This window comes from Acipenser ruthenus, chromosome 8 (assembly GCF_902713425.1).
Source record: "Acipenser ruthenus chromosome 8, fAciRut3.2 maternal haplotype, whole genome shotgun sequence".
Taxonomy (NCBI): Eukaryota; Metazoa; Chordata; class Actinopteri; order Acipenseriformes; family Acipenseridae; genus Acipenser; species Acipenser ruthenus.
Window position 1 is genome coordinate 47413709 of NC_081196.1, and position 11603 is coordinate 47425311.

General features: G+C 42.6%; 1 long non-coding RNA gene across 1 annotated transcript; it reads left to right on the forward strand.

Annotated features, from left to right (window-relative positions):
• Positions 1-851: 851 nt before the first annotated feature.
• On the forward strand, positions 852-4233 carry LOC131737870 (uncharacterized). The gene is made up of 3 exons (XR_009329448.1): positions 852-1638; positions 2544-2672; positions 3654-4233. It is a non-coding gene; the product is annotated as an uncharacterized LOC131737870 (long non-coding RNA).
• The last annotated feature ends 7370 nt before the right edge of the window (positions 4234-11603 follow it).

Here is an 11603-nt window from a genome sequence, read left to right on the forward strand (position 1 = left end):
TTGGTATATAGGGGGCTGGTGTCTATAGAGTTAACACAAACTGTTTTACAATTTCTGAAAATGAAATTAAGAAGTTGTGAGCGATGGGGATATAAATAGGCCCAATTAATCCCACACCTGCCGCACACCTTCTGTGAATGATGCAATTGTCAGCAAATGATTTACTGACCATCCCAATATAATTTAGGAGCAAAAGAAACATCTGTAATTGGCGTAATTACAGGGATTAATTATAGCATTGTTTCTTTACCGAATATCTCAATCGTCCTGCCTGGGGACAGACGTGAAGTTATGTATATATACATTTCTCCCCAATTTGGAATGTCCAATTATTTTTTCTCCTCATCGCAGCAATTCCTTACACAGCTCAGGAGATCCAAAGGTTCAGTGGGCGTCCTCCGATCCCACAACCAAACTATTATCCTCTTTTACACCCAGGAACTCGAGAGCGGATGTCAGCGAGCTACTGACCTCTGGAGGACAAAGGCCAGCCCTGCAGGTGTCCGCTTTTGAGCTCACAGGGCGCCTGGCCAGCAGGGTTCACTGTAGCGCAATGAGGAGAAACAGTCCCTTTTGTTTTTGCTTCCCTAACCCACGGGAGTGCCAGAGCCAATGTTACGCTCCCTTTGGAATTCACAGCGAAGACCGACAACTTTGCACAGCCAGGACGCGAACCTGTGCTGTATGACCACACAACCACGCTTTTACCAGGTGAGCCACTCGAGGACCCCCTGATAGTGTTTTTGAGGTTAAGATTCATTTAAAAGTTATAACTAGCTCTTTATTTTATATATATATATATATATATATATATATATATATATATATATATATATATTGCACCAGGATGACTGAACAAAAGGAAAAGTGAAACGAAGAAACTGTAAAAAATGACGACTGGACACCAACCACTAAAAGCTGGTAATTTTAAACTTTAAAGAGATAGTTTATACCCTCTAAGCGGGCAATTTCTAATCTCTTTATTCATGCCACTGTCTGGTGCTCCAAGGGAGACTACAGTTGGAATTTTATACCAGCTCTGTTATCCCCAGCTGGGGATGAAATCCATTGCGAAGGGGATGAAGTGGAGGTGGCTGTACACACACACACACAATTTGTTACAAACTGTTTATCCAATTGACAGGAAACTTAGCATCAACATTATAGAGTATACATTAATGATAATATACAAGATTGTGAATGTCACACAGTTTTACATACATCTGGATAATCCCTCATCAGACTGTGATTAAACATTTCATTGCTAATTCTTATTCTATCCTGTACATACTGTTGATATGTCATGTTCATCGTTTAGAGTTTACGTGGCAGGAGATGTATATGTATACATAAGCATAGGCAAATTGTAAGCATGGCAAATTCTTTGTTGAGATTTAGTAATGTCTTTCTCAAAGAGACCCAAGTGTAAATGTTTGTCGTAAGCACCATGGATAATAGCATTTACATAATGTCCCGTGACAAGAAATTACATCTAAAATACAAATGTATTTTTTTCAGATTTGTAAAAAAAGACCTGCTTCTCCTGGTGTTGTATCCTTGCTGGACGGAGATGGTGAAGATGCTGGAGGCAGCCAAGCCAGCACAGTATGGGGTAGATTTGACAAGGGACAAGAAAAGGTAATTAGAATTACAATGTGATGTTTAGGAACCCGCATTAGAGAGACAGATAGATTCAAATTATTATTTTTCTCTGTCCCCTTACATTTGTATGCTGTTTGAAATCATATTTTTGTAATAATCTGTTTTCAGGATATGCCATAGACCTAGGTTAGATGAGCCAAAATGTCTTTATATCAGTAGTAACTGTGTATAGCCAGGTATACAATCGGAAACTTAATTCACTTTTGAGTTATTGTCTATGTTTGGTACACAGCTTATCTTCCTGATTTTATTTTTATTTTTTTTAACTTAGGTTCCATTACCAGTGCTGTCCCATAAAAATGAACCATTTTCCTGCCACATTGTTTCACCCTCTGGACATATCAATGATTCAGATCTTTTACACATATCCATCTTATATGGATGTTTTGTGTTTTGTTTATAAAAAATGTGTAAATGTGTAAAGGACTAGGGGTTGTGGTGTTTGTCTGAAGTAAGAGAGTGGTGGTGTAACATCAAATCATTTGCAGCACGAATAAGTCACAGTCACTGGCCATGTCATGCACACTTATTTCTAACTCATTGGTTGATCGAAAATAAGTTTAACATGCAATGGAGTAGTTCATTGGTTTTATACGCTCCCTTTAAAGATGTAATAAACAATCTCATCCAGTGGGATCTCTTTTCAGAGTGTGCAGTAGCAGAAGGGGATTGTGGGAATGTGTGGAGCTAAGGAAGGTAGAAGGAGATGCGCAGTAGAAACCCTGGGATATGTTTACACAATGAACTAATTTGTGGATGAATATCGTTGGTGTTAATTAAAGTTAATAAGACAAAATATTTTAGTGTAAAATTATACTTGATGGTGGGGTACTGCCTTTTTTAATTTTTACATTTTTTAAATCTTATTGCTATCTTACCAGAAGGCCACCTCCCCTCCAGACATTCCGATCAGAGAAAAGAGACAATTCGAAGCCAACCCAAAGAGACGTCCAAGACCTTGTCTGGGCTGCCTATCTGTAATATCAGCTAAAAAGGAGGCTCCTGTAACAGTAAGTTATCTTTCCTGTAGCCATTCCCTAGACTGCAGTGTTATGTGGCACTTCATTACCAAATCAATCAGAAAACATGTCACCTTCAGTTAGTCCATTTTTTTAATTTGTTTTTTAAAAATCAATTAAAAGATATTTAAACTTGTCAGTTTTTGTTTACATTGCATTATTTTGGAACTCTTAATACAATTATTGATAATAGAAACAACTTTGCAAATGCCATTACTATTTTTCAGATTCCTAGGATGAAACCGTTGGCCATAGCAACAGGAAAAACTGATTTAGCACACTTTGAAAAACAATATTGAAAATATTAAAACAATCAGCTCTATCACAATGACCTCAGTGAAACCCAGCGTGGTTGCGGGATGATACAAAATCCATTGTAATGAACAATAAGTGAAATGCCGGGGGTCCCGAGTGGCGCATCCAGTAAAGGCACTCCACGTGCAGTGCAGGATGTGCCCTATAGTCTGGACATCGCGAGTTCGAGTCCAGGCTATTCCTTTGCCGACCGAGGATGGGAGCTCCCAGGGGGCGGCGCTCAATTGGCCCACGCTTCGGAGGACAGCGTGTGTTTGTCTTCGCCCTCCAGAGTCAGCCCTGGGGTGGTAGCGGTGAGCTGAGCATAATAAAATAATTGGCCATTCCAAATTGGGGAGAAAATAATAAAAAATAATTGGCAACGACTAAATTTATAAAAAAAAAAAAAAAAAGTGAAATGCTTCAGTTTTTACAAGCTTGATTAATATGCCCCTATTTACCAGATAGAGGGGTCTACTATTCAATGGTTCTATAGAATGTTGACACACGCTGATGAAAAAATAGCACCATCTAGATTTCTTCCTTATCAAGCAACTAAATCAGACACCATATATCTTGTGATCGTAGCAGATTTTGCCCATTTTGAGGATAAGTGATACCAAACATTAAACAAACTACATGGGAAGTTTTATTAAAAGGATTCTCACCTTTCCCCAGCATACAGCTGATCCTGTCCTAATGTGAAGGTGGATCCAACAAGTGACGTCGTGATCCTGCCAGTCGAAGTGCAGAAAAATCACAGTCAAATGCATGTTGGCCTGATAACCAAATATTGTTCTTTTTTTTTTTTTTTTTTTTTTTAATCCTGCGCTAGTAAATCATGTATCTGTGTCAGGATAGCATATACAGCATGCTCATGCCTAAGTAAACAAACATTTTAAGAACATAAGAAAGTTTACAAACGAGAGGAGGCCATTCGGCCCATCTTGCTCTTTTGGTTGTTAGTAGCTTATTGATCCCAGAATCTCATCAAGCAGCTTCTTGAAGGATCCCAGGGTGTCGGCTTCAACAACATTACTGGGGAGCGGGTTCCAGACCCTCACAATTCTCTGTGTAGAAAAGTGCCTCCTATTTTCTGTTCTGAATGCCCCTTTATCTAATCTCCATTTGTGACTCCTGGTCCTTGTCGAAAAAGTCCCCTGGGTCGACATTGTCAATACCTTTTAGCATTTTGAATGCTTGAATCAGATCACCGCGTAGTCTTCTTTGTTCGAGACTGAATAGATTCAATTCTTTTAGCCTGTCTGCATACGACATGCCTTTTAAACCCGGGATAATTCTGGTCGCTCTTCTTTGCACTCTTTCTTGAGCAGCAATATCCTTTTTGTAACGAGGTGACCAGAACTGAACACAATATTCTAGATGAGGTCTTACTAATGCATTGTAAAGTTTTAACATTACTTCCCTTGATTTAAATTCAACACTTATCACAATATATCCGAGCATCTTGTTGGCCTTTTTTTATAGCTTCCCCACATTGTCTAGATGAAGACATTTTAATAAAGAACAAAAATAAAAATCACTTTGTTCTTGAGTTTATTTTGGTATCTTTTGAAATTGGTATTCTTCTTGTGTGTGTTTGTGTATATGCATGTGTGTGAAGGATGTGGGTTGGTGGGAGGGTGTTCATTTTAATGGATTTATGTCTTTTTAAGACAGAATGCTTTTGACAGCTGTTTTGTTGTGTTCACAAAGCTTTAACACTTGAATAAGTCCTTGAGAATTTCATGCAATCTTTTAAAGGTTTTCTGACCTGTAAATTAGTCCTACAACCACACAATGTCAGTGGAGTACACCTAATATGTGTAATTAACAATAATTAAACATTACCAATTTTGACATGATGAATTAACACACAGAAAAGGCTAATGACTAATCAAGCTTTAAATCCAATTTCTTAAAGGCTTAAAAAAATTAGAGTGGTTATCTTCTTTCTTGGATTTGGGATTTCTATTATAATATTTTTATTTAAGTATTTCTTCAAGATATAGGCAGTGCCATTTACAGTGTGGCCCTGAATCTTGGATTACTAGCCTCCTTGAGGATCTTTAAAATACATATTCCTGCTCGAGCAATATTTTAAAAAAATATATCTCTGGTTGCAATTTGGTTTTTAACATCAGGGAAATGATTCATCTATATGCTAAGGGTTGCAACTTTAAGATCTCTTTTTTCAGTAATTTCAAATGTCTGTCTACTAAAGCCTTTCTATAATGTTCTAAAGATAAATGGCAGATTATGAAAAATATATTGTCGTCACAGTGCATGACTGCAAATGGGTACTGATGTACATTTTGTAATCTGGCACAGTCATGTTTTTTTTCTTTTTCTAAAACCAAAAGCCTTGATTGCCTCAATTTCTATAGCTATAATTACTCATTAGCCAATAGTTAATGTGTTAATAACTTATTTATTCTTTAGATCAGTTTATGGGGAATTTGTATTTGGTCATGTGGACATCTGGAGGTTATAGGACGGACTGACTTATCATTATATATATATATATATATATATATATATATATATATATATATATATATATATATATATATATATATATATATACATATATATATATATATATACACACACAGTGACACTCAAAAGTATTCACCCCCCTTGGACTTTTCCACATTTTATTGTGTTACAAATGGAATCAAAATGGATTTAATTAGGAGTTTTTGCTACTGATCAACACAAAAAGTGAAAAGTGAAAAATAAAATCTACAAATTGTTCTAAATTAATTACAAATATAAAACTGAAAATAATTGATTGCATAAGTATTCACTCCCTTTGCTATGACACACCTAAATAAGCTCTGGTGCAACCAATTGTCTTTAGAAGTCACATAATTAGTTGAATGGTGTCCACCTGTGTGCAATTAAGGTGTTTCACATGATTTCAGGTTAAATACACCTGTCTCTGGGAGGTCCCACAGTTGGTTAGTACATTTCCTAACAAAAACTACATCATGAAGATGAAGGAACATTCAAAGCAAATCCGGAATAAGGTTCTTCAAAAGCACCAATCGGGTAGGATATAAGAACATTTCCAAGGCATTGAATATCCCCCGGAGCACAGTAAAGTCCATTATTAAGAAATGGAGAGAATATGGCACAACTGTGAATCTGTCTAGAAAAGGCTGTCCTCAAAAACTGAGTATCCGGGCGAGAAGGGCACTAGCCAGGGAGGCCACCAAGAGGCCTATGGCAACTCTAAAGGAGTTACAGTCTTCCACGGCTGAGCTGGGAGACACTGTGCATACGGCAACAATAGCCCGGGTGCTTTACAAAACTGGCCTTTATGGGAGAGTGGCAAAAAGAAAGCCATTGTTGAAAAAAACTTGCATCAAATCTCGGCTAGAGTTTGCCAGAAGGCATGTGGGAGACTCTGAGACCAAGTGGAAGAAGATTCTATGGTGTGATGAGACCAAAATAGAGCTTTTTGGCCACAACGCTAAGCGCTATGTTTGGCGCAAGCCTAACACCGCACATCATCCTGAGAACACCATCCCTACCGTGAAGCATGGTGGTGGCAGCATCATGCTATGGGGATGCTTCTCTGCGTCAGGGCCTGGAAAGCTCGTGAAGATGCAAAAATTGCAGTGTCCAGATGTGCAAAGCTGGTAGAGACTTATACAAATAGACTCGTGGCTGTAATTGCTGCCAAAGGTGCCTCTACCAAATATTGACTCAAGGGGGTGAATACTTATGCAATCAATTATTTTCTGTTTTGTATTTGTAATTAATTTAGAACAATTTGTAGATTTTATTTTTCACTTTGACATTATGGACTTTTTTGTGTTGTTCAGTGGCAAAAACTCATAATTAAATCCATTATGCAGCTGATGCATAGTTCACTCACCCTAGTCTCTGTAAGTCCAGAAGTTACATAAATATTAAGTATTATTTAATCCATCAATACTTCAACATTCGTAAAAGATCTTCACTCCAAATCTCACTTTATAGGCTTTACAGTACACCAAACTGCTATATCATTCTCTTGCTGTTTTGTGAGGTTTTTGAAATTGAGAGGAGCCCTAAGCTAAACTGCTATATAACATCCTGCAACATGCTTGTGGTTCAGTGTTGAGCTCTGAAGATGAGGTCACTGCTGCTTGTCTGCCTGCTTGTGGTCACACTGACTGTGGCTATTCCTGCCCCTATGTAGAGGGGTCTGAAACAGACAAAACAATGAAGGTTGGTAGAAATAGATAAAATTGTATTCTTAAAACTATGTATTTATTTGCATTACTTATTATTTAAACTGAACAAAATTAACTCTAATGAAACTCGTATTTCTAACTTGAGACATAGTATCCATTGAAAGTTAATTTCTGCAAATATATGGTAGTTCCATTCAAGGTGAAACAACTTCTAACGTAAGAAAGAAAAACATTTTACTCACTTGCAGGCAATATTCCCATATTCTAGATATTTATCTTCTAGGGTAAAACCACAAGAAACTAATCCAGGTAGACCAGAATTTTAACTGAAGTCCTTATCAACCTTGCCTATATGTTGCTGCAGGTCTTCAAAGGATGTTGGGTAATGATTACTGTGAAAAACGTTTTCTCATTTCACAGGAAGAGCAATTCCATTCTACCCAGTGTAGGGACTGTGAGCATGTGTTAATGCCATTCATGCAATCTTATTAGGTGTGGCTGAAACACTGAAATAATAAGGAACTTGCAGCACTCTCCTCTCCCAGATCACCAAAGATGTTTTACTTTCTTTTTTTTGTGTGTGCTGAAAGTCAATTTCAATTTCTTATGTATATTATACTGTATCTGGATAATCATTTAAACAAATCTTGTTATATCATGATATTTTAATATATTTTATATAAATGTTGTATTAGGCTGTGTGGTCCAGTGGTTAAAGAACAGGGCTTGTAACCAGGTTCCCGGTTCAAATCCCACCTCAGCCACTGACTCATTGTGTGATCCTGAGCAAGGATCTGTCCAGAAACGGTACAGCACACTTTCCCGGAGGCTCAAACATTCCCATTGCGCCAACAGCACTTTTACCTCCGGGGAGAGGGCTGACACCGCACGTCTGGCTGGGCGCTGACCCGCCGATAACCAGCGGATCAGCGGTGCCAGCTCAGCGTCCAGACCCTGCTGACACTGGATCTCCCCCGCTGGCAACTCAAGGGGGGTCTCCACAGCTACAGTGGCAGCACTTACTCGCTCCTCCAAGGACCGCTGTGCCTCTCGCTCCTCCATCCGATGGCAGTGCTTACAGTCCTCAGAGAAGCAGGGGCGATGGGACAGGGCATCTGCATTATTGTGTAGGCATACCCTTGCAGTGTCTCTATCCAGCGAGCCACCTGTCCTTCGGGCTCGCGGAAGTTGAGCAGCCACCGCAGGGAGGCGTGATCCGTGCGCAGCTTGAATCTTCACCCGTAGAGATAGGGACGAAAGTGGTGCACGGCCCGTACTACAGCCAACAGTTCCCGGCGAGTCACACAATAGTTCCGCTCTGTTTTACTAAGAGCTTGGCTGTAGTACGCGACCACTTGTTCTCTGTCCGAGCCTTCCTGGGCTAGCACTGCTCCGATCCCCACATCGCTCGCGTCCGTGTCCAGGATGAACGGTTTTTGGGGGTCAGGGATCGCCAAGACTGGGGCCTTCACAAGGGCCTCTCGCAATTCCCCAAAGGCAGCTGCGCAGTCGGTGTCCCAGCTGAACCAGCCCCCTTTCTCAGTCAGGCGGTGCAGGGGCCTGGCGATCTGAGCAAAGTCCTTCACAAAGCGGTGGTAATAAGACACCAGGCCCAGAAAGCTACGCACCTCTGTCACAGTCCTGGGGACCGGCCAGTCCTTTACAGCAGTCACTTTAGCAGGGTCTGTGGCAATGCCGTCTGCCCCGACAACATGTCCGAGGAAGTGTGTTTCTCTTCTCAGCAGGTTGCACTTCCCAGGGTGGAGTTTTAAGCCAGCTCCACGGATGCGCTCGAACACAGTCCGCAAGTTCTGCAGTGCCGCCGAAAAGGTGGTGGCGTGCACCAGTAAGTCATCCAGGTATACAACACAATGGGTCCGTGGAACTCCGGTGAGCACCCACTCCATCAGGCGCTCGAACGTTGCTGGGGCATTGCACAGTCCAAAGGGCATCACTGAAAACTGCCACAGACCCTGGCCAATGGAGAATGCAGTTTTCTGTCATGCCTCAGGGGCCACCTCAACCTGCCAGTATCCGCTGCGCAGGTCGAGGGAGCTGAACCAGCGGGAGCCTGTGATGTAGTCCAGAGCTTCATCGATTCTGGGGAGGGGGTACGAGTCCTTGTGTGTCACTGCATTCAGTTTGCGATAATCCACACAGAACCGCAGTGACCCGTCTTTTTTTTTACTAGCAGGGCTGGCGCGGCCCAGGGGCTAGCCGATGGTTCAATTACCCCGGCAGTGGCCATTTCCAGAATCATGCCCTCGGCCGCTTCCCGCTTTGCCAAGGGTAGCCGCCGTGGCCGCTCCCGGATCGGAGCCGCGTCTCCCGTGTTAATGCTGTGCTGAACTAATCCAGTCCGCCCACAGTCCTCGATGTTTGCAGCAAAAATGTCCAAGTACCCCCTTAATAGTTCCCATAACTGGTCCCGCTGGCCCTGAGATAGACCCTCCTTACTCCTCTGCCACAGCGCTTTCACCGCATCAGTTATCCTGCAGTCCTGTGTTCCACCGGTTGTGGTTGCAGGGGGCGGTGAAAGTTCTGCAGGAGAGGGGGCGGAGACAGTTGAAGCCCTTGCAAACTCCGTCGCCGATGTCCTGTCCTCTGCTTCTGGGAGAGGCCGGGTCCTGCCCCCCTGCGTCCGACGAACCTCCCTCATCTGGCTATGCCGCACGGTGGTTCTGGTGCGGCGTTGCTCCCCTTCCTTCTCCCGACCCGGAATCAGGCGCAGTTGGCTCTGGCCAAGGCACAAGGTTCCCTCAGCCAAGTCGATGGTAGCTCCTACTTTGTTCAGGAGGTCCAGGCCCAGAATGCAGCGATCCTGTATCTCCGCCAGCCAGAATTCGTGTTGGATCGTGCAGTCTCCGAGCTGGATCTCCAGATGCCGTCGTCCCAGCATGGACGCGACCTGGCCGGTGACAGTGCGGAGGCGAACCGTGGTGGGCGTCCAGCCTTCCAGCCATCCGTCACTTTCTCTGGGGAGGACCCCGGGCTGCAGGATGGAGATGGTGGAGCCTGTGTCGACCAAGGCCTTGCACTGCACCCCATTTAAGAGGCAGGGTGCATGCAGACTGTTGCCCCGGCCAACACGGCCCACCATTGCCACGCGTCGTTCTCTTTGTCTCTATGGGTGGGGGAAGGAAGGTGAAGGAGCTGCGGTCCCCCGTTTACGCCGCTCCTTTTTCGTTTCCCGCCCATGACGTCTCTTCTTCAGATGGTACTGGGTGACGGCGGCGGCGGCATTGTGCATGCAGGTGACCCGGGCTTCCGCAGTTCCAGCAGCGCCTTACAGGAGTGGTCTGCCTGACAGCGGCGGTATCCTCGTCTCCATCGCTATCTTCCTTTCCTCTGACCGCGCAGACTTTGGGGATCCGGACTCTCTCGCCCTCCTCGAGCACGGCCTCAATCCTTAGGGCATGGGTTAAAGCCTGCTCTAGGGAGGTTGGGGCAACGAGCTGAACCTGTTGTCAGAGCGCGGTGGGCTTCAAGCCACGGATGAACGCCTCCATCGCCAGGTCTTCTTGTACAGCCGGAGGTAAACCAGGATACCCCCTCCGTGCCAAGTATTTAGTGTCTGCGGCCAGTATCCCGAGTTTCTCGACACTGACTCTCTTGCGCGTGGCAAGGCGATAGCGCCGGCTGACGGCTGACTCCACTTGGCCAACGCGGCGCTGGAGAGCCGTGGATAGGGTATGGAAGTCACACGGCTCCTCTGGGTCTAAATCGAGCAATGCTTGCATCGCCTTCCCTTCCAGTGCTCAACAGTCAGTATTGCTCAACAGAAAATAATGCATACAGAAAAATATTGTATACTGGCCATGGGCTTTGGTTTTGCCAAGCGCCGTAACTAAGCATTTAGCTACAGGGGCATGCATATATATATATATATATATATATATATATATATATATATATATATATATATATATATATATATATATATATATATATATATATATTATTGTTATTTATTTTATTTTTTTTGGATGTTAGGAGTTAGGATGGTATTTACTCGCGCATAGTTTTGTATGTTATTTCCGAATTTCTCCTTTAACATGTCTGAAGGGGACACTGTATTACTTAAAACGTGAATTAACGTATTAAAACGTGTTAACTGTGAGCAGTTACCTTGGGATTACACACCAGGTTCAGACGCATTGATTGGACTAATATATCCGCAAGCGACCTAAGACTCACCGTTTCAACGGTGTCAGTAGTGCTCAACAGAAAATAATGCATACAGAAAAATATTGTATACTGGCCATGGGCTTTGGTTTTCCCCAGCGCCGTAACTAAGCATTTAGCTACCGGGGCATGCAAATATATATATATATATATATATATATATATATATATATATATATATATATATATATATATATATAAAAATTGCATGGATCTCCGGAATGAAGCAACCGGAGGTGGATGGAAAGACTCAATA